At 39.9% G+C, this 24569-nt stretch overlaps 1 protein-coding gene across 1 annotated transcript in view; it reads right to left on the reverse strand.

Moving 5' to 3' along the window:
• Positions 1–2048, reverse strand: part of LOC136875092 (zinc finger protein ZFP2) — an 80403-nt gene extending 78355 nt beyond the window's left edge. Inside the window, exon 1 of the mRNA XM_067148823.2 lies at positions 1957–2048. The gene's annotated coding sequence lies outside the window, so the exon portion shown is untranslated. The remainder of the gene's footprint in view (positions 1–1956) is intronic.
• Between the last annotated feature and the right edge of the window lie 22521 nt (positions 2049–24569).

Below are 24569 nucleotides of genomic sequence, written 5' to 3' on the forward strand. Positions count from 1 at the left end.
TGTGTTACACTCCAGTTTTGATATATGCGACAGCACATGAACGGCAACAAAACATGAAAGCAGAATCTAAGCAGCCATAATGAAATTCCGTAAAGGAATAATTGGGAAGACATGAAAGGATAAAAGCAGAAACATAGAAATTAGGGAGAGAATTGTAATTCGTAAACTGCAGGACAAGGAAGAGACCAGTAACCAGAAATGGCATTGACACATGATGAGAATAGGGGAATAGAGCTCCAATGAGAGTATTTAGAGAGAAAGTAATAGGAGAAAGACAATGGCGAATGCCCAGAAAGAGGTGGATGGATACCATGAAGGAGAGTACAGGGAAGAGAGGAGTAAAAGTAGAAGAGATATTGGAGGAAGGAAGGGAGTGGTGGAGAGATAGAAAACTGAGAAGGTCCTTGATTCACAACTCAACCAAAAAGACTGGTAACAGAAAATGAAGATTAATATTTTCAACGGAAGACAAAAACGTATACAACACTGCCATCAACTCATTTCATCGAACAAATGCTACCAATGTATCTTTATTTGTCTGAGCATGTCATGTCTAATGACTGAACCGAGGGGTACTTACCAAATTGTCTCTTGCAGGGAGTACCATGTCAGACAATTGGTTTAAACGTTTAGCAGTTTTTATTGTTCCCCTGGTGATACGAAACTTGTCTGTGGTGAATACCTCGAGTGGTACCTCACCTAATTCATTTCATTCAATAACAGTGTTTGTTAGTCAATGATATTTTACTGTAAAAGTAAACAAACTATAATTTCTCACACATGTAATATGGGCTTCGTTCCTGTAGTCAATTGCATTGATTCTTACTTATTTCCTGGGAACAGTTTTCTGTGTAAACATATAGCTATTCAAGAAACTATGAGCAAATGTAGTTTGTATATTTCAACATCGGGGACACTTCCTAAGTGTGCCAAGTTTATTAATATATTATTGGTTTTAGTTGCCCCAGCATTTGCCTAATGAGTAAATGGGAAACCATGGAAATCGAACTTCACGGATGCCAGTGGTGGTGTTCGAACCATGCAAACTCACCGCAACTCGCCCCTAAGCACGCTGCCAACTCGCTCGGTCCTGAAGAAATTATTTAACTCATCAATAAATATCAGGAAATACCTTACGAAAGAGAGGCAGGCTACTGTTATGGTAAAACATGAGGATTAAACACTGGATATAGCTGTTGTGTGGTAATGATATGATACTGAAGAATCTAAATAACAACACTGATATGCCAAGAATTCTACACATTCAAATAATTTTACAGATGTCCTAAATGGAACAACATGCAAGATTCCAAGCCCTACTAACATCTTTTGCAGCCTACAGTGTAAAAAATAAAATAATAATAATAATAATAATTAAAAAAATGAACATTCACAGAGTCACATTTAGATCGCACACAGAAGTAAACAACACATCAACACAATAATTACAATTATACACTGAATCATATAATTTATTTCTAAATATTGTAATTTCTTTCTAAAATAACCATCCTTAATTCTTCAGGTGTGCAGCACTTCAGGAAAGTTATTCATACCATTAAATTCAGATATCCGATTCAGTGAAACTGAGATACATACACTGTTACAACACAAGAGGGAAAGGCTTGCCGGCAATTGTAACGCAGAGGCTAGGATTTTTCAAAAAGAAAGCTAGTTATATACAGTAGATCACCACCATCATCATCATCATCATCATCATCGTACAGTTCCAGTTTCCCGGCTACTGTTAATGAGCCTCTTCCTCTCCATATACAACTACAGGTATAAGTTACTAATGCTTAAGTAAAAATAGAATTTAAAAAAAGAAAAAATAGAGGTAGCTTGATACGTGTAGAAACCTGAAACTGAGAAAGATTAAAATTTAGGCCTACTTCTTACAATTCTCATCTGAGATCTATAAGTTTGGCAGAAGTATGACTGAGACTTGAACATTACCGATAATATGTTGGAGCTTGTGGACACAGCGTAAAATGATAGAAATCACAATTCCTCAAAGAACAAAATCTTGCAGAAGTAACACCGAGAACGGAATAAGTTGTACGATACCGGTACTACTGGTTAATACGCATCTTATTACACAACATACATGTCACTTCGAAACCAAACCAGATATTGCGATGTAGCTTAGGCCTATAGTAGTAAATTATAACATCACGTCACTTACAACAAAAGCTTGAAGAAGAAATTTGGTTTCTGTCAGCCAGTAGAACAGACTTGGTCTAGAAACTGACAACTCCACAGTATACGGATACCGTACTTCTTCTCTTGTTCAATATCGGACTCCGCATAAATAGCCTCCGTCCAGCTACTGAACCTCTTTGATGAATACAATGTTTAGATTAAAGGCTTTACGGAATAACCTATTCAGCTAGGGAAAGGACACAGGTAACCAATAAAGTCGGGTCTAGATAGTAAAACAATAACTTAGGATCACAATGCCAGTGTGATTCATCACTGCATTTAACTACAAAACAGACAAGATCGAATCACATACAAACAGTGGCGGCTGGTGGTTTAAAAATTCAGTGGTGCACAATTTTTACCAATTATATAATATGATTACAGGCTAATTTTCAAATCTAGATACATCAACAATACTTTTTTATTATTAAAAATAAAACCAACATTTTACATTTCTATTTTCAGGAATATTACTATAACGCATTAACATTTTTTTTCATTTAAAAACTCTTTTACCATCCTGAAATGAAACACTTTGAGGTAGCCTAATTCCGGTATTGAATAAATATTCGTTTGTAATGTATCTGGTTTCGAAATTAAACGTCGTGTGGGCCTTCCCATTCGTTTCACCTCGAATTGTTCCTCGGCAGTCCGTTGCGGAAACGGCCTAGACATTAAAGACTGCACCGAATTCATGATCTGGCAAAATACCACTAACTGATAAAAACGCACAATAATAAAAAACACACATGCTGACACGAATGTTTACACAATGAAATCAATAAGCTACTTAGGTTGTACGTACATAACAAAGCTCACGACTATACTGAAAGAAATGGTGGTGTTTATTATCAAATTTAGAGACATTAGTTATATATCCGATGCGTCGTTCTGGTCAGGACGAATAGCTCTAGCTAGCTCCTTACGGAGCGCAGCGAGGGATCCAACCGGCTGAGATCCAGCAGATGACACTCCTGTTCTATAACAGAATCTCACATTGAACAGCAACGGTCTCTAGCGACTTCGCTAGTAGTTGGTTACATAGGAGCGCGGCCGATTTGATGCGTCGCTCTAGGTAGTTCCTTAGCGCAGCGAGGGATCCAGTCGGCCGTGGTAGGAGGAGCCAGGTTGATAAACCTCCATTTAAGCAATGTATAAGAAGCCACGCCTATCTTTTCCTCTCCCCGCGCACCCCTCTAGCAGCCCAAAAGCACACTTCTAGGAGCCCTGCGCACCCCTTGAGCAACCCAAGTTTCATCCTACCTCAGGTTGACTTCCCGCTGCAAACTTTTCGGCTCCTGCAGTGAACATCTAAGAGTACCAGCTTGTAAAGTACCCTGTAGTCAATATTTGCTCTTTCAAGATATTGAAAGGTTTGTCTTGTTGAAAGAAAATACAGTAGTTGAGTAATCTAAATGATAAAACGTTACCTAAAATAAACAAAAATTTAATGGGGGTAGCGCAAACCTGCAACCTTATGGAGAAACCGCCCCTGCATACAAAGGAGGATATGAGTCATATTAGTTAAATTCTACTGTGAGTTTACTTTCCTGGAGGAAATGGGCTAGTGACTGCCAGTTGAACTGTAGGGCTATACAATCGGCAAAAGACAATCAATCAGTCAATAATAATCTGCATTTAGGACAGTCGCCCAGGTGACAGATTCCCTATCTCTTGTTTTCCTAGCCTTTTCTTAAATAATTTCAAAGAAATTGGATATTTATTGAACATCTCCTTTGGTAAGTTACTCCAATCCCTAACTCCCCCCTCCTAAAAACGAATACTTGCCCCAATTTGTCCTCTTGAATTCCAACTTTATCTTCATATTGTGATCTATTCTACATTTAAAGACAACACCCAAATGTATTCATCTACTAATATAATTCAACGCCATCTCTCCGTTGACAGCTCAGAGCATAACTCTTAGTTGAGCAGCTCGTCCTCTTTCTCCCTAGTTTTCCCAGCTCAAACTTTGCAACAATTTTGCATTGCTACTCTTATGTGGAAAGACACCTAGAAAAATTAACGTATACCTGCTTCTCCTTTGGATTTTTTCCAGTTCTTGAATCAAGTAATCCTGGTGAGGGTCTCATACTCTACTTGGGGTCCTACCAGAGACGTTTATGCCCTCTCATTTACATCCCTACATCAACCCCTAAACACCTTCATAACCATGTGTAGAGAGATCTGTACCCTTAATTTACAAACACATTTATGTGATTAACCCAATGAAGACCTTTCCTTATGTTAACACCTAGGTACGTACAGTGATCCCCATAAGGAACATTCACCACATCAACATAGTAATTAAATCTGAGAGGTCTTTTCCTATTTGGGAAATTCACAGCCTGACTTTTAACCCCATTTATCATCATACTCTTGCCTGCTGTCCATCTCACAATTACATCGAGGTCATTTTGCAGTTGCTCACAGTCTTGTAACTTATTTATTACTCTCTACGGAAAAACATCATCTGCAGAAAGCCTTATCTCTCTGATTCCACTTATTTACTCATATCATTTATATATACTGTATAACAAAACATAAAGGTCCAATAATACTGCCTTGAGGAATTCCCCTCTTAATTATTAGAGGGTCAGATAAAGCTTCTCCTACTCTAATTCTCTACAGTATGTTACCGGTATCTAGAAATATAGCAACCCATTCAGTCACTCTTTTGTCTATCAATCAATCAATCAATACTGATCTGCATTTAGGGCAGTCGCCCAGGTGGCAGATTCCCTATCTGTTGCTTTCCTAGCCTTTTCCTAAATGATTTCAAAGAAATTGGAAATTTATTGAACACCCCTCTTGGTGAGTTATTCCAGTCCCTAACTCCCCTTCCTATAAATGAATATTTGCCCCAGTTTGTCCTCATGAATTCCAACTTTATCTTCATATTGTGATCTTTCCTACTTTTATAAACGCCATTCAAACTTATTTGTCTACTAATGTCATTCCACGCCATCTCTCCACTGACAGCTCGGAACATACCACTTAGTCGAGCAGCTCTTCTTCTTTCCCTCAATTCTCCCCAACCCAAACATTGCAACATTTCTGTAATGCTACCCTTTTGTCGGAAATCACCCAGAACGAATCGAGCTGCTTTTCTTTGGATTTTTGCCAGTTCTTGAATCAGATAATCCTGGTGAGGGTCCCATACACTGGAACCATACTCTAGTTGGGGTCTTACCAGAGACTTATATGCACTCTCCTTTACATCCTTACTACAACTCCTACACACCCTCATAACCATGTGCAGAGATCTGTACCCTTTATTTACAATCCCATTTATGTGATTACCCCAATGAAGATATTTCCTTATATTAACACCTAGATACTTACAATGATCCCCAAAAGGAACTTTCGCCCCATCAACGCAGTAATTAGAACTGAGAGGACTTTTCCTATTTGTGAAACTCACAACCTGACTTTTAACCCCGTTTATCAACATACCATTGCCTGCTGTCCATCTCGCAACATTATCGAGGTCACGTTGCAGTTGCTCTCAATCTTGTAATTTATCACTCTATACAGAATAACATCATCCACAAAAAGCCTTACCTCCAATTCCACTCCTTTACTCATATCATTTATATATATAAGAAAACATAAAGGTCCGATAATACTGCCTTGAGGAATTCCCCTCTTAATTATTACAGGGTCAGATAAAGCTTCACCTACTCTAATTCTCTGAGATCTATTTTCTAGAAATATAGCAACCCATTCAGTCACTCTTTTATCTAGTCCAATTGCACTCATTTTTGCCAGTAGTCTCCCATGATCCACCCTATCAAATGCTTTAGACAGGTCAATCGCGATACAGTCCATTTGACCTCCAGAATCCAAGATATCTGCTATATCTTGCTGGAATCCTACAAGTTGAGCTTCAGTGGAATAACCTTTCCTAAAACCGAATTGCCTTCTATCGAACCAGTTATTAATTTCACAAACATGTCTAATATAATCAGAAAGAATGCCTTCCCAAAGCTTACATACAATGCATGTCAAACTTACTGGCCTGTAATTTTCAGCTTTATGTCTATCACCCTTTCCTTTATACACAGGGGCTACTATAGCAACTCTCCATTCATCTGGTATAGCTCCTTCGGCCAAACAATAATCAAATAAGTACTTCAGATATGGTACTATATCCCAACCCATTGTCTTTAGTATATCCCCAGAAATCTGATCAATTCCAGCTGCTTTTCTAGTTTTCAACTTTTGTATCTGATTGTAAATGTCATTGTTATCATATGTAAATTTCATTACTTCTTTGGCCTTAGTCTCTTCCTCTATCTCGACATTATCCTTGTAACCAACAATCTTTACATACTGCTGACTGAATACTTCTGCCTTTTGAAGATCCTCACATACACACTCCCCTTGTTCATTAATTATTCCTGGAATGTCCTTCTTGGAACCTGTTTCTGCCTTAAAATACCTATACATACCCTTCCATTTTTCACTAAAATTTGTATGACTGCCAATTATGCTTGCCTTCATGTTATCCTTAGCTGCCTTCTTTGCTAGATTCAATTTTCTAGTAAGTTCCTTCAATTTCTCCTTACTTCCACAGCCATTTCTAACTCTATTTCTTGCCAGTCTGCACCTCTTTCTTAGTCTCTTTATTTCTCTATTATAATAAGGTGGGTCTTTACCATTCCCTACCACCAATAAAGGTACAAACCTGTTTTCGCATTCCTCAACAATTTCTTTAAACCCATCCCAAAGTATGTTTACATTTTTATTTACCGTTTTCCACCGATCATAGTTACTGTTTAGAAACTGCCTCATGCCTGCTTTATCAGCCATATGGTACTGCCTAACAGTCCTACTTTTAAGACCTTCCTTTCTATCACATTTATTTTTAACTACCACAAAAACAGCTTCATGATCACTAATACCATTGTTTACTTCAGTTTCCCTATAGAGCTCATCTGGTTTTATCAGCATGACATCCAGGATATTTTTCCCTCTGGTTGGTTCCATCACTTTCTGAATCAGCTGTCCTTCCCATATTAACTTATTTGTCATTTGTTGGTCATGCTTCCTGTCGTTCGCATTTCCTTCCCAATTGACATCTGGCAAATTCAGATCTCCTGCTACAATCACATTTCTTTCCATGTCGTTTCCCACATAGCTGACTATCCTATCAAATAATTCCGTATCCGCGTCAGTGCTACCCTTTCCCGATCTGTACACTCCAAATATATCAAGTTGCCTATTATCTTTAGAAATGAGCCTTACACCTAGAATTTCATGTGTCTCATCTTTAACTTTTTCATAGCTTACAAATTCTTCTTTCACCAGAATGAACACTCCCCCTCCCACCATTCCTATCCTATCTCTACGATACACACTCCAGTGCCGTGAGATAAATTTCTGCATCCATTATATCATTTCTCACCCATGATTCAACTCCTATTACAATATCTGCTAAATATATATCTATTAAATTACTTAATTCTATTCCTTTCTTTACAATACTTCTACAGTTCAACACTAACAATTTTATGTCATCCCTACTTGATTTCCAGTTCCCTGTTCCCTTATCACCACTCCCTAGGCCATCCCATTTCCCTGTATGTACCTCCCTATTACCCTTCCAAGCAAATTTCCTAACTTATGCGTACCACTGCGGTTTAAATGAAGGCCATCTAAGCGCAGATCCCTATCTCCTACCCACCCATTAGGATCTAGATTAGGATCTACTCCAGTTGCACTCATTTTTGCCAGTAGTCTCCCATGATCCACCCTACCAAATATGTTAGACAGGTCAGTCGCGATACAGTCTATTTGACCTCCTGAATCCTAAATCCGAACTGCCTCCTATTGAACCAGTCATTAATTTTTGCAAACATGTCTAATTATTATTATTATTATTATTATTATTATTATTATTATTATTATTATTACAACTTCCCCCATGCGGAGGCCGCCACAAAGACAAAGTATGTCGACTACACAGTAATTTGTCTTCTAAGTTACTGTTGACTTTGCTAGTGTGCCAGGTAGAAAATTCACCAAAAGGCTCAGGAATAAATTTGCAATACGGTTCTTCAGATGTTATATAAATGATTGCGGAGTATGGTCACTGAACCTCGTATTGCGGCGAAAGCGATACCGTGAAGTCGTGTCCGGCTGAGACCGAGAGAATCCCATAGCTGTGCAAGAAATTTAGGGATTGTGCCTCGAGCTCCGATCATGAGTCCATAGATGGAAATATTGTCTAGGTGGTATTTATCTTTATAGTAGTTCACAGTTGGCTGATAAATTGTCTTCTTTTCGGCATCCACCTCTTCGGCCTGGCCAACGTGCGACTCGGAGCGTATTGTGGGATCTAAGATTAGTCCTTGCTTGCTAGCTGGTTGAAAGGCTATCATGTCAATACGTCTGTTACTCCCGTCGGTAGCTAGGCCAGAACCTCTTCATGCACTGTGAAACCGTGATCCCTCAGCGAGGTGTTCTCAAAGCTGCATGTATGCACGTCAAACCTACTGGCCTGTAATTTTCAGGTTTATATCTATCACCCCATCCTGGGACTACTATAGCAACTCTCAATTCATTCTGTATAACTCCTTCATGCAAACAATAATCAAATAAGCAGATAGGTACTTCAGATATGGTACAATATATCCCAACCCATTAGCTTTAGTATATCTCCCGAAACCTTAACAATTCCAGCTGCCTTTCTAGTTTTCACTTTTGTATCTTACTGTAAATGTCATTGTTTTCATAGGTAAAATTTAATACTTCTTTATCATTAGTTGCCTCCTCTATCTGGACATTATCCTTGTAACATACGATTGTTGCATACTGCCCACTGAATACTTCTGCCTTTTGAAGTTCCTCACATAAACACTCCTCTTGTTCATTAATGATTCCTGGATGTCTTTCTTGGAACCTGTTTCTGCCTTAAAGTACCTACAGCTCTACACAGGTACCATTCCAATTTCACTATAATTTGTGTGACTGCCAGCTATGCTTGTCATAATGTTATCCCTAGCTATTTCATTGCTAGATTTAGTTTCTTAGTAAGTTCCTTTTCTTACTTCAACAGCCATTTCTAACTCTATTTCTTTCCAGTCTCCACCTCCTCCTTAGTCTCTTTATTTCTCTGTTATAATAAGGTGGGGCTTAACCATTCCTTACCACTTTTATAGGTAAAAACCTGTCTCAGTTTCCTCAACAATTGCTTTAAACCAATCACAGAGTCTGTTTACATTTTTGTTTACCGTTTTCCACCGATCATAGCTACTTTTTAAAACCTCCCTCATGCCTTCTTTATCAGCCGTATGGTACAGGCTAATAGTCCTAATTTTAAAACCGTCAGTTCTATCGCATTTATTTTTAACTACGACAGAAACAGCTTCATTATCACTAATACCATCTATTACTTCAGTTTCTCTATAGAGCTCATCTTGTTTTACCTGCACCACATTCAGGATATTCTACCCTCTAGTTGGTTCCATCAATTTCTGTATCAGCTGTCCTTCCCATATTAACTTATTTGTCATTTGTTGGCCTTGCTTCCTGTCATTCGCATTACCTTCCCAGTTGAAATTTGGTAAGTTCAGATCCCCCACTACAATCACATTCCTTTCCATGTCATTTCCAACGTAGGTGATTATCTTAAGAAATAATTCTGAATCAACATCTGTGCTACCCTTTCCCAGTCTGCACACTCCAAAGATACCAAGTTGCCTATTATCATTAGAAATGAGCCTTACAACTACAATTTCATGTTTCTCCCCTTAAACTTTTTTGTACGGTAGATTAAAAATTCTTCTTACACAGGAATGAATACTCCCCCTCTTACCATTCTTATCCTGTCTCTACGATAGGCCTACAGACTCCATTACTGTGAGAAAATTTGTGCATCCATTGTATCTTTTCTCAGCCATGAATCAACACTTATTACAACAGCTAGTAAGTATAGGTCTGTTAAATTAATTAATATTATTCCTTTCTTTACAGTACTTCTACAGTTCAACACTCACAATTTAATGTCATCCCTACTTGACTTCCAAATCCCTGTACCCTGTACTCTGTACCCTAGAACCCCCCCATTTCCCAGAATGTACAACCCTATAACCCTTCCAAACAAATTTCCTAACCTGTAAGTACCACTGCAGTTTAAGTGAAGGCCAACTGAGCGCAGATCCCTATCTCCTACCCACCCATTAGGATCTAGAAATGTCACTCCCAGTTTTCCACATACCCACTCCATAGTCTCATTTAAATCCCCAATCATCCTCCAGTCAGTATCCCTCCTACACAGTATCAGTGGCGAAGCTAGCTATATTACTTGGGGAGTCTAAGAATATTGTTCAAGCTTACCTTAAATTCTTTTATACAGCAAGTGTATGCGGCGCTCCTTTCTCTCTGCAAATGCATCAGTGACACGGTCCCTGAAGCTCTGATTATTTGACAGTTCGTGGAATAGAGATTTCTCTATCGCAAGTGTACTTAAATTACATAGTCTACTGTTTGTCATTGAATTCCTCAGGAAGGTTTTTATGCGTTTTAGCGCACTCATACTTCTTTCACTCGAACATGTTGTCACTGGAAATGTGAGAACTAAACGAACCAAACGTGTTGTTTGTTCGTAAACCTTGTCCAGACCATTATCCAACATATATTTTAGCAGTATTTGGTAGATGTTTAACTTCATCAGAGTACACATTCACAAGTTCATTTGTCAGTTGTTCACTTTCGAAAAAAGGGTACATCTTCAGGAGTTGTTTCATTTTCATTGAGGGAAAACTTGTGTTGTAAGCCTTAAATTGATTCTCATCCAATAATTCTGCAAAATGGAAGTTTTCAAAGTCACAGAACCGTATTTCCATCTGTACCACGGTGGTATCAATTATTTCATATACTAATGCACTACAAATGATTCTGTTGCCATTGCGGTATTGAGAGCTTTGCTGGTGTCTATGCATTCATTCACTGTTTCTTCATTTCTCAGATTTTTTAAGTTATTTATGGTTTGCTTTATCTCATGGTTGCAGATATTTACATTAGATGTGCATTTTGCTTGCAGCACCTTGAATAAATGATCCGTGTAGCAAAATATCTTGTTGAAGACGCACAGCAGGAAGAGGAAATTAGGGTCATCTAATCTCTTAACCAGTCCCATAGCACCATTAACAGATTCGCCATCCCATTCTTCATCTTTATCAACAATGTGTGTAAGAGCTTCCTTCAAGTCCTTGAAATGGGATGCTATTGTTAGTGTTGCTCTGGAGTGGAAGTTCCAGCGTGTCGTACATGCCGGGGGAAGTTATCTCTTAGGACTTGAGTTATCTTTGATGACTTGCTGAAATATGTATGGAAGGCAGTCAAATCATAAGTAAAGAGACGCACTTTCTTTATAGATTTTGCTCCATACAAGAGTACCAAATTAAGCTTATGTGCATAGCAATGTATAAACATTGCATGTGGGCAAACTTGCTTTACGATAGTTTGAACACCCCCTGTAGAACCCGCCATTACGGAAGCCCCGTCGTAAGTCTGACATATTAACTTCTTTTCTACACCCCAGTTTCGTAAGACGGCTGACAGTCCAGTGGCACTTTTATCTTTTGAGACGTCGTAGAACCCCACAAACCTGTCTTGAACGTTATAACCAACACAATACCGAAATATAATGTTCATCTGATTCTGACAAGATATATCTAATGTTTCATCCGCCTGAACTGATACAAATTCACAAATAGAAAGTTCTTTCTGAATCTCTTCATTCATCACTTGAGTTACACAGTCAATAAGTTCATTCTGAATGTCACTAGAAGTTCCTTTAAATCCTGAAGTTGCTCCCAGATGCTCTCTCATGAATTGTTCTTCTTGTCCTAGCAATTCGAAGGTCTCGAGGTAATTACCTTTATTTACGGAGTCACTACTCTCGTCATGCCCACGGAATGGAAGTTCTTGTTCTCCGAGAAAACACACCACTTGAACTAACCTGCCAAGAACCCGTCTATTATGATTTACTAACTCATTATGCTTTAGAGCTGCAAGACGAGCCGCTTCTGATATCGTATGATCTATTCTACTCCTGCCGAGAAGAAGAAAACGCTCACTGTTCTGAATATGTCTTTTTGAAATCTGGTGCTTACGTGCTCTTCTATGAAAATTTTTTAGGGTACTGATGCCACCCTCATTCCATTCACTATCACCTCCAAATAATATGCAAATATAACAATAAAACTTACAATCTGTCACACTTGCTATAAGCCATGTATAATCCTTATACCATTGGGACTGGAAAGTTCTTATTTGGTTTCCATCCTTTTGCACAATTTTCAATAATGGCTGTGGCCGCTTGTCTTTCAGGGCACATTTTTCTTCGAAAGACAAAGAAGAAAATGGAGTTTGAAGCAAGTGTGTAATAAGATCATTACTTTCATTCATTATACACGGATTTAAAAAATACTGGCAACTCTTCACAAAACACAGACCACTCATAATAAGTTGTAAACTTCACAGATCAACAGATCAGAACGTAAACATTAACTCGTAACTCGAGACTTGGAGACTAGACTCCCAGCTAGGTTTCAAAGCGAGCACTTACCGCTGCATGACGTCATACGTTGTCATAGCAACCAGTACAAGCCCCGCCCGCTAGCAGAAAGGTAAGAGTCTGGCTTTTAGCCAGACTCAACGCCTAGGCTCAGTGCTCTGCGAGTAGCGCGGCAGATCGGAGAGCCGTGAAGTCTATTTAGTTTATTAGACATAATTTTCGTGCCTTATATCTATAATTTATTATTCGTATTTCGTCTGGGGAATCTGAGACTCTTAGATTCCCCCCTAGCTTCGCCACTGCACAGTATTCAACTGATAAAAATATCCGTTTCCGTAAACATCACCTGTGCTCCATTTACCAGATCCCACACATCCCTAACTATGTTGGTACTTATACCAGCTCGCCTTACATTGTTGGTACCAATGTGAAACACTACAACCTTCTCCTTACCCTCCTCCTTCTCTTCTTTCTTCAACATCTGCATCAACCTAATTCATGGATATCACTCTACCCTGGTCCCCTTTCCTCCACACACTTTCCCCACATGTCTAACAATTGAATCTCCCATGACCAGAGCTTCAATCCTACCCACCTCATTTGATCCCCTACCCTCCTGGTCAAGCCTACCTTTACCGACAGCTACAGAAGCTACTTCCTCCTCCATTTTCTCCCTCCCATGACCCTGTTTCACCTGACTTTTCCTATCCTCTACTCTAATTTTTTCCCTTTCCTACCTTTTCCCTTCCTCCTACATCCACACTTCTGACTACAGTTCCCTGTTTCTCATTTTCCCTCTGTTGTTCTACCTGCAGTGACTTGTGCCGATTTCTCATAGATACCTGTCGTGAATTCTGATCCTGAATATAGCTTTTAGCCTACAACATTAGACCCCCTGTCTTCTGCATTCCCCCATCCCCCTCCCCCCTTTCCTTGCCATCATTGTTTTACACCTACTGAATCCCGTACATTGTTTGAGGGAGGCCTACCTCCATTCCTGTCTTCTGAGAGATTCCTAATTATCTCCCTCAAACTCTCCACCTCCTCCCTAATACTCCTTAATGCGTGGCCACGCCCACAGTTCCTACACTTGCACTCCTTAACCATTCTTTACAGGAAAATGAAATGAAAAGGAGAAAATAAAATAATTATTATGCACAAAAAATGACAGGAAAGAAATATTGTCTAGGATAGTTCACAAAGGTCATACAACAATAAGGAAATTAGTATACTACTACCTACACTACAGTAGTACTTAGTCGTACTCTATTCTTATCCTACAAATCCACGACAGGATAAAAACTGACGTTATTTACTAAACACCAAAAGGAATGCACAAGAATTACACAATTCTAAGCTACATTTAAGCATATCCTAATTACAACAGAATTCTAGTAAGAGATTTTCTACGAATACCCCTACAGTGCCTCTACTATAGGCCTACTACATAAATATTTTACTATATTAGATTTAGCGCGCTAATTTCTAAGAGATATTACTTGTATACTACAATACACTACATGTGCAATTGAGTAGTATAATACAGGGATTCGGCGGCCTCCTCCGGCTCCCAGAGGCCTGCTCCTCCTCCTCCCGAGGGGCCTTCCCGGGGGCCCGTGCCTCCTCCTCTTCCCGAGAGGCCTCCCCAGGTGCCCGCTCCTCCTCCCGCGGGAAATTTGAATTGGTAAACAAAGCCACGTGCCTTTTGACAGCTATCATCGATAACAACGCATTGCTAACCTCAGTACTGCCATCTTTACGGACCTAAAGCTTAGTGGTAACAACTTAACCTAACTAGCACAAGATTTGAATCGGTAAACAAATCCAGGTGCTTTTTGACAGCCACGTGCTTTTTGACAGACAACAACGTATCGCAAACCTCAGTACTACCATCTTGACGGGCCTCAACCTTAGTGGTACCAACTTAACCTAACTAGTGCGAGATTTGAATCAGTAAACAAATCCACGTGCTTTTTTGACAGCTGCCATCCGCCATCTTTAATCAAGAAAGCACAGTGTTGTCCTCTTTAGCTAAATACCTTTGAAATGTGGAGGCGGATAATTTGAAAAATGCTTTTTGACAGCAGCCATCTTTAAAGACAGAGCACCGTGCTGCACTCTGGTGGCAGGCAATTCCATGTGACAGCAGCCATCTTTAATCAAGAGAGCACAGTGCTGCACTCTATGTGGTGGCGGTAATTTGAAAAATTCTACTCGCTCTTGTTTGGAAACAAACCCATGTTCTTTTTTCACAGCTGTCATCCGCCATCTTTAATCAAGAGAGCACAGTGCTGCAATCTTTAGTTGAAATGTGGTGGCGGATAATTTGAAAAATTCAATGTGCTCTTGTTTGGAAACAAACCCACGTGCTTTTTTGACAGCTGTCATCCGCCATCTTTAATCAACAGAGTACCGTGCTGTTATCATGCAGGCAATTTCGTCAGCTGTCATCCGCCATCTCTAATCTACAGAGCATCGTGCTGTCCTCTTTATGGCTACTACCTTAAGCATGTAGTAGCGGGCAATTTGAAAAGTTCTGTTAGCTATCATCCGCCATCTTTAATCAAGAGAGCACCGTGCTGCCATCTTTAGCTAGATACGTTTGAAATATGGTGGCAGATAATTTAAAAAGAAAAATTCTACAGCAGCCATTTCTCGACGCTAATTGCACAAGATGGTGTCAATACATGACTCCTTAAGGGTGCTTACGCAAGATGGCCGCTATACATAGGTTCTTATGAGACGCCCTTGGGATGCTTGCGCAAGATGGCAGTTACACATGGCTCCTTATGAGACCCCCCAGGGATGCTTGCGCTAGATGGGGCTGCTCTTATAATACGGCTTAAGTGTCCTAGCACAAGATGGCTTGAGACGCACTAAGGACGCTTGCGCAAGACGGCGGACACAAGATGGTGGCTATACACGACTCCTTATGAGACGCCTTAAGGGTGCTTGCGCAAGATGGCTGCTGCTCTTATGAAGAAAGCTACCTTAGAGGCTAACCTGTCGTGCTAGTTCGATTCATTAAATTTGGGGGCTTAAATGCAAAATGTTAAATATCTCAAAAACGGTGCATCGTAGAGCAAAACGGACAAAATTTTTCTGCCTAATACGTGGGTTCGCAGTATGAGGAACATCATGGCATAAGAAAAACATAATCTAATGATGAGATCAAGGGTTCGGTTCCTACTTAGGCCCTTTGGCATTTGCTCCGTTTTAGCTTGTATTGAAGCAAGTCTTCGTAATATGATCAGGTCTAGCTATGGTAGGGAGTATAACGTACCGTGCTAGTTCGATTCATTAAATTTTGGGCTTAAATGCAAAATGTTAAATATCTTGAAAACGGTGCTTCGTAGAGCAAAACGGACAAAAATTTTCTGCCTACTAAGTAGGTTCGCAGTATGAGGAACATGATAGCATAAGAAAAACATAGTCTAATGATGAGATCAACGGTTCTATTTCTACTTAAGCCCTTTGGCATTGACAGCTATACTAATTCTACAAGATGGCAGCTGCTCTTATGTGACAGCTTAAGGGTGGTTACACAAGATGGCTTGAGGCACCCTACAGATGCTTACACAAGATGGCGGACACACAATGGTGGCTATACATAGCTCCTTATGAGACAGCCTAGGGGTGCTCGCACAAGATGGCGCTACTCTTACGAAGAAAGCTAGCTTAGAGGCTACTGCGCAAGATGACGGCTACTGTTATGCATGCGGTGGAGGGCAATTTGTGACAGCTCTCATCTTTAATCAACAGTGCATCGTGCCGCTATCTTTACAGCACTAAATATCATACTTTCAAAATGTGGTGGTGGGTAATTAAAAACATTCTTCGTGCTTTTTTGGCAGCTAGCAGCGATCATCTTTAAACAATAGCGGGTATACACAAGCTGTTAAGGCCTCTACCTATGTCAAGGCATCGCTCTATCGAACAAGTTTAAACCTGTATTGCGAAGGCAAGAGTGTGCAGCGATAACATCATTGTGCATGTTTAGACTTGCGAAACATAACAAGACTAGAATCGATGCCGTTAACCTCAACATGTGATCAGAACATTGATTGATGTGTTCAGAACACTACATAAGTGATTAAGACTAGAATCGAACACTGTACTCGATGCAACATGTGTTTAGAACATGTTAGGGGATATCTTTGTTCTAAGAAAATTAGATTGAAACATAACAAGACTAGAACCGTTTGCTGTTAACTTTAACATGTAATCAGAACATTGTTTGATGTGTTCAGAGCAAAAGTACAATTTCAATGATTTGCTTACTGTAAAAATCAAAAACACACTGTGCACATATCGCGTAGCTAACTCGCTCAGTAAACGATATTGCAAAAGTACAACTTCAATGATTTGCCTAGTGTAAAAATCAAGAACACACTGTACACATACTGCGTAGCCAACTTGTTCGGTAAAAACGATATAGCAAAATTACAACTTATGATATTCGTCTTGTGCGAAAATCAAAAACTACAGAAAAAATATACTGCGTAGCTAACTCGCTAGGTAAACGATAATTTGATTTAGTTACAATACAAAAACATAGATTTAAACCCTGTTCTTTTATCGCAAAGACGGAGAGTAAAAATTAAACAGAACGATTGATGCTATAAGAAATTCATTGGTTACATTTAAGGCCCTACCAGTCGAACAAGTTATCGCATAAACATGTAACATGAAATATCAGTCAATCCGTTGGTATGGGTTACAAGCATGTACACGATACAACATGTGTTTTGAACATTGCTTGATGTGTTCAGAACACTAGATAAGTGATCAAGACTAGAATAGAACACTGTACTCGACGTCGTTAACTTCAACATGTGATTAGAACATTGATTGATGTGCTCAGAACAAAAGGACTTTTCCTCCACCTCCTCCTCTTCCTGACTGCATCCTCCTCCTCCTCCTAGGGCTAAAGGGCTAATGGGCTAAAGGGCAAAAGGGCTCCTCCACTACCTTCCTACGCCCTTCTCCTTAAGGAAGGAGTTAGCTGAAATAGGTACATTTTAACACCCTCATCGATCGCTATCAGCAAGAATGCTTCTACTTTGGTAAGTGTAGAAAATTAATCTTTATTGGTAAATGGTTTTATGTTCAGGACAAGGAATGGAACCTAGGGGTCACGTCTTATCAGAATTACCTAATAAAATCCCCGAGGTGCGATGAGTTTCGTTTTTCTAAGAGAAATCATTATCTCCTTGATCGTTTTAAGTGCTTGGAACACTGAACTTTCCAAGATGACAGCAGTGAGGTTAGCGATGTTCTGTTGTTTAATTTTAAATTCCGCGCTACAACATGCATAAGGTGAGAGCCTTGAGGTTTAGCACCTTGAAGATGGCAACAGTGAGGTTAGCGATGCTCTATTGTCCTCGAAAGTGAGGTTATGGTCCATCAAGAAGACAGCTGTCAAAAAGCACGTGGCTCTGTTTACCAAACAAGAGCACGTGGCTGAGACGTCACGGTCACGTAATCAATCCTTAGCTCTACGTCGTTAAGAGCAACATTAGGATTAGCTATGTTTAAAAAATCTTGGGAACAGAGCAGCAGTAAGAATAGCCATGTTTAAAAGCGTGTACACATCATTTACCGATGATGTATGCATCGACTATCGTACTAAACTTCTTCCGCTAGATTGTGCTGCTATCTTAGCATAGCCTATACCCATGAACTTAAAGTACAAAGAATAACCATGTTTCAAAGCGTGTACACATCACCTATCGATTTTGCATGCATCAACTATCGTACTAAACTTCTTCGCTCTTAGCATAATCTATACGTATAAACTTAAGGTACAAAGAATAGTCATGTTTCAAAGCGTGCACACATTACCTATTGATTTTACATGAATCGACTATTATACTAAACTTCTTCCGCTAGATTGTGCTGCTATCTTAGCATAACCTATACGCATGAACTTAAAGTACACAGAATAGCCATGTTTAAAAGCGTGTACACATTACCTATCGATTTTGCATGCATCAACTATCACACTAAACTTCTTCCGCTAGATTGTGCTGCTATCTTAGCATAACCTATACGCATGAACTTAAAGTACACAGAATAGCCATGTTTCACAGCATGTACACATCACCTATCGATTTTGCATGCATCAACTATCGTACTAAACTTCTTCCGCTAGATTGTGCTGCTATCTTAGCATAACCTATACGCATGAACTTAAAGTACAAAGAATAACCATGTTTCAAAGCGTGTACACATCACCTATCGATTTTGTATGCATCGACTATTATACTAAACTTCTTCCGCTAGATTGTGCTGCTATCTTAGCATGACCTATGAGCATGAACTTAAAGTACAAAGAATAGCTATGTTTCAAAGCGTGTACACATCACCTATTGGTTTTGCATGCATCGACTATTTTTTACCGCTAGAGTGTACAACGATCGCATATGTGTATTGCTAACGTATGTGTACAAAATTAAAGCTCAAAGAATAGCTATGTTCCAAAGCGCGTACACATCACCTATCGATTTTGCATGCATCGACTATCGTACTAAACTTCTCCCGCTAGAGTGTACCACTATCGCAATTGCGTGTTACTACTTATGTGTGTTTGAACATAAAGCACAAACAATAGCGTGTACAGATCACGTATCGGTGGTGCATGCGTTGACTATCGTACTAGGCTTCTTCCGCTAGAGCATGTAGCAATCGCATTTGTGTGTTCCTAACCTATCTACACGAACTTAAAGCGCAAAGAATAGCCATGTTTAAAAGCGTGTACGCATCACTTATCGATGATGTATTCATCGACTATCGTACTAAACTTCTTCCACAACAGCGTGCGACCATCGCTTGTGTGTGCTGCAATCATATCATAACCTATGTGCACGAACTTAAAGCACAAAGAATAGCCAAGTTCAAAGAGTGTACACATCACCTACCGATTTTGCATGCATCGACTTTCGTACTAAACTTCTTCCACTAGAGCGTGCAACATTCTAATAAGTATGCTGCTAACTTAGTATAACCTATAGGAATGAACTTAAAGCACAAAGAATAGCGATGTATTAAAAAAATTGTGAACATAGCAGCAGCAGTAAGAATAGCAATTTCTAAAAGCGTGTACGCATTGCCTATCGATTATACATGCATCACCAGAGTACTAAACTTCTCCCGCTAGATTTTGCTGCTATCTTAGCATAACCTATGTAAGCGAACTTAAAGCACAAAGAATAGTTTTGTTTAAAAATCTTGTGAACATTGACCTTGACGTCACAGCCACGTGTGATAAACAAAGCCACGTGCTTTTTGACAGCTGTCTTCTTGACGGACCCTAACCTCACATTGAAGGACAACAGAGCGTCGCTAACCACACTGTTGGCATCTTCACGGCGCTAAACGTCAAGGCTGCCACCTTGTGCATGTTGTAGCGCGGAATTTAAAATCCGAAAACGGAACATCGCTAACCTCACTGCTGTCATCTTTACGGCGGTAAACCTCAAGGCTGCCACCTTATGCATGTTGTAGCGTGGAATTTAAAATCCAACAACAGAACATCGCTAACCTCACTGCTGTCATCTTGAAAAGTTCAGTGTTCCAAACACTTAAAACAATCAAGCAGATACTGATTTCCCTTAGAAAAACGCAACTCATCGCACCTCGAGGATTTTATTAGGTAATTCTGATAAGACGTGACCCCTAGGTTCCATTCCTTGTTCTGAACATAAAACCATTTACCAATAAAGATTAATTTCTACACTTACCAAAGTAGAAGCATTCTTGCTGATAGCGATCGATGAGGGTGTTAAAATGTACCTACTTCAGCTAACTCCTTCCTCAAGGAGAAGGGCGTAGTAAGGTAGTGGAGGAGCCCTTTTGCCCTTTAGCCCATTAGCCCATTAGCCCTTTAGCCCTTTAGCCCTAGGAGGAGGAGGAGGAGGATGCAGTCAGGAAGAGGAGGAGGTGGAGGAAAAAGTCCTTTTGTTCTGAGCACATCAATCAATGTTCTAATCACATGTTGAAGTTGACGACATCGAGTACAGAGTTCTATTCTAGTCTTGATCACTTATCTAGTGTTCTGAACACATCAAGCAATGTTCTAAACACATGTTGTATCGTGTACATGCTTGTAACCCATACCAACGGATTGACTGATATTTCATGTTACATGTTTATGCGATAACTTGTTCGACTGGTAGGGACTTAAATGTAACCAATGAATTTCTTATAGCATCAATCGTTCTGTTTAATTTTTACTCTCTGTGTTTGCGATAATAGAACAGGGTTTAAATCTGTGTTTTTGTATTGTAACAAAATCAAATTATCGTTTACCGAGCGAGTTAGCTACGCAGTATGGTTTTTTCTGTAGTTTTTGATTTTCGCACAAGACGAATATCATAAGTTGTAATTTTGCTATATCGTTTACCGAACAAGTTGGCTGCGCAGTATGTGTACAGTGTGTTTTTGATTTTTACACTAGGCAAATCATTGAAGTTGTTCTTTTGCAATATCATTTACTGAGCGAGTTAGCCTCGCGATATGTACACAGTGTGTTTTCAACTCTTACTCTAGGCAAATCATTGAAGTTGTACTTTTGCAATATCGTTTACTGAGCAAGTTAGCTACGCGATATGTGCACAGTGTGTTTTTGATTTTTACAGTAAGCAAATCATTGAAATTGTACTTTTGCTCTGAACACATCAAACAATATTCTGATTACATGTTAAAGTTAATAGCAACGATTCTAGTCTTGTTATGTTTCAATCTACTTTTCTTAGAACAAAGATATCCCCTAACATGTTCTAAACACATGTTGCATCGAGTACAGTGTTCGATTCTAGTCTTAATCACTTATGTAGTGTTCTGAACACATCAATCAATGTTCTGATAACATGCTGAGGTTAACGACATCGATTCTAGTCTTGTTATGTTTCGCAAGTCTAAACATGCACAATGATGTTATCGCTGCACACTCTTGCCTTCGCAATGCAGGTTGAAACTTGTTCGATAGAGCGATGCCTTGGCATAGGTAGAGGCCTTAACAGCTTATGTATATCCGCTATTGTTTAAAGATGACCGCTGTTAGCTGTTAAAAAAACGAAGAATTTTTTAATTACCCACCACCACATTTTAAAAGTATGCTATTTAGTGCTGTAAAGATAGCGGCACGATGCTCTGTTGATTACAGATGAGAGCTGTCACAAATTGCCCTCCACCGCATGCATTACAGCAGCCGTCATCTTGCGCAGTAGGCTCTAAGCTAGCTTTCTTCATAAGAGTAGCCGCCATCTTGTGCGAGCACCCCTAGGCTGTCTCATAAGGAGCTATGTATAGCCACCATTGTGTGTCCGCCATCTTGTGTAAGCATCCCTAGGGTGTCTCAAGCCATCTTGTGTAACCACCCTTATGCTGTCTCATAAGAGCAGCCGCCATCTTGTAGAATTAGTATAGCTGTCAATGCCAAAGGGCTTAAGTAGGAATAGAACCGTTGATCTCATCATTAGACTATGTTTATCTTGTGCTATCATGTTCCTCATACTGCGAACCTACGTATTAGGCAGAAAAATTTTGTCCGTTTTGCTCTACAGCGCACTGTTTTCAAGATATTTAACATTTTGCATTTTAGCCCCAAATTTAATGATTCGAACCAGCACGGTACGTTATACTCCCTACCATAGCTAGACCTGATCATGTTACGAAGACTTGCTTCAATACAAGCTAAAACAGAGCAAATGCCAAAGGGCCTAAGTAGGAACCGAACCGTTGAACTCATCATTAGACTATGTTCTTCTTGTGCTATCATGTTCCTCATACTGCGAACCTACGTATTGGGCAGAAAAAGTTTGTCCGTTTTGCTTTACGAAGCACCGTTTTCAAGATATATAACATTTTGTATTTAAGCCCCAAATTTAATTAATCGAACCAGCACGGTACGTTATACTCTCTACCATAGCTAGACCTGATCATGTTACGAAGACTTGCTTCAATACAAGCTAAAACGGAGCAAATGCCAAAGGGCCTAAGTAGGAACCGAACCCTTGATCTCATCATTAGATTATGTTTTTCTTATGCCATGATGTTCCTCATACTGCGAACCCACGTATTAGGCAGAAAAATTTTGTCCGTTTTGCTCTACGATGCACCGTTTTCAAGATATTTAACATTTTGCATTTAAGCCCTTAATTTAATGAATCGAACTAGCACGACACGTTAGCCTCTAAGGTAGCTTTCTTCATAAGAGCAGCAGCCATCTTGCGCAAGCACCCTTAAGTCGTCTCATAAGGAATCGTGTATAGCCACCATCTTGTGTCCGCCATCTTGCGCAAGCATCCTTAGGGCGTCTCTAGCCATCTTGTGCTAGGACCCTTAAGCCGTCTTATAAGAGCAGCCCCCATCTTGCGCAAGCTTCCCTAGGGCGTCTCATAAGTAGCCATGTATAACTGCCATCTTGTGCAAGCATCCCAAGGGCGTCTCATAAGAACCAATATATAGCGGCCATCTTGCGTAGCACCCTTAAGGAGTCATGTATAGCCACCACCTTGTGCAATTAGCGTCGAGAGATGGCTGCTGAAGAATTTTTCTTTTTAAATTATCCGCCACCATATTTCAATTGTATCTAGCTAAAGATGGCAGCACGGTGCTCTCTTGATTAAAGATGGCGGATGATAGCTAGCAGAACTTTTCAAATTGCCCGCTACTACATGCTTAAGATAGTAGCAATAAAGGGGGCAGCACGGTGCTCTGTAGATTAAAGATGGCGGATGCCAGCTGACGAAATTGCCTGCTTGATAGCAGCACGGTGCTCTGTTGATTAAAGATGGCGGATGACAGCTGTCAAAAAAGCACGTGGGTTTGTTTCCAAACAAGAGCACATAGAATTTTTCAAATTATCCGCCACCACATTTCAACTAAAGATTGCAGCACTGTGCTCTCTTGATTAAAGATGGCGGATGACAGCTGTGAAAAAAGCACGTGGGTTTGTTTCCAAACAAGAGCGAGTAGAATTTTTCAAATTGCCGCCACCACATAGAGTGCAGCACTGTGCTCTCTTGATTAAAGATGGCTGCTGTCACGTGGAATTGCCTGCCACCAGAGTGCAGCACGGTGCTCTGTCGATTAAAGATGGCTGCTGTCAAAAAGCATTTTTCAAATTCTCCGGCACCACATTTCAAAGGTATTTAACTAAAGAGGGCAGCACTGTGCTTTCTTGATTAAAGATGGCGGATGACGGCTATCAAAAAAGCACGTGGATTTGTTTACCGATTCAAATCTCGCGCTAGTTAGGTTAAGTTGGTATCACTAAAGTTTAGGCCCGTTAAGATGGTAGTACTGAGGTTAGCGATGCGTTGTTACCGATGATAGCTGTCAAAAAGCACGTGTAATTGTTTACCAATTCAAATTTCCCGCGGGAGGAGGAGTGGGCTCCTGCGAAGGCCTCTCGGGAGGAGGAGGAGGAGCAGGCCTCTGGGAGCCGGAGGAGGAGGAGGAGGAGGCCTCTGGGAGCCGGAGGAGGAGGAGGCCGCTGAATCCCTGTATTATACTACTCAGTTGGAAAGGCAATTCTATACCCAATTTCATTATTGTCTGAAAAAATTATTCAGTTGATGCTTGAATTTCTCACATAGGAACAAATTATGATTGGGGGTACCGACGGTTTTACCACTTTCGCAGATATTCGTATCGATCACCTTTGTTGTAAATGTTTATGGGTACAGACATGGTTCGGTCTTAATCTTAGTATCGTGGTTATATGTCGTCTTGTATAGGAACGTGTGGAATTCCATGGATGTTTGGGAATAGTCTGCCAATATCAAATAGACGTTTGCCTTTATACTGAGACTGACGTTTCCAGTTTTCAATC

Source organism: Anabrus simplex, chromosome 5 (assembly GCF_040414725.1).
Source record: "Anabrus simplex isolate iqAnaSimp1 chromosome 5, ASM4041472v1, whole genome shotgun sequence".
NCBI lineage: Eukaryota > Metazoa > Arthropoda > Insecta > Orthoptera > Tettigoniidae > Anabrus > Anabrus simplex.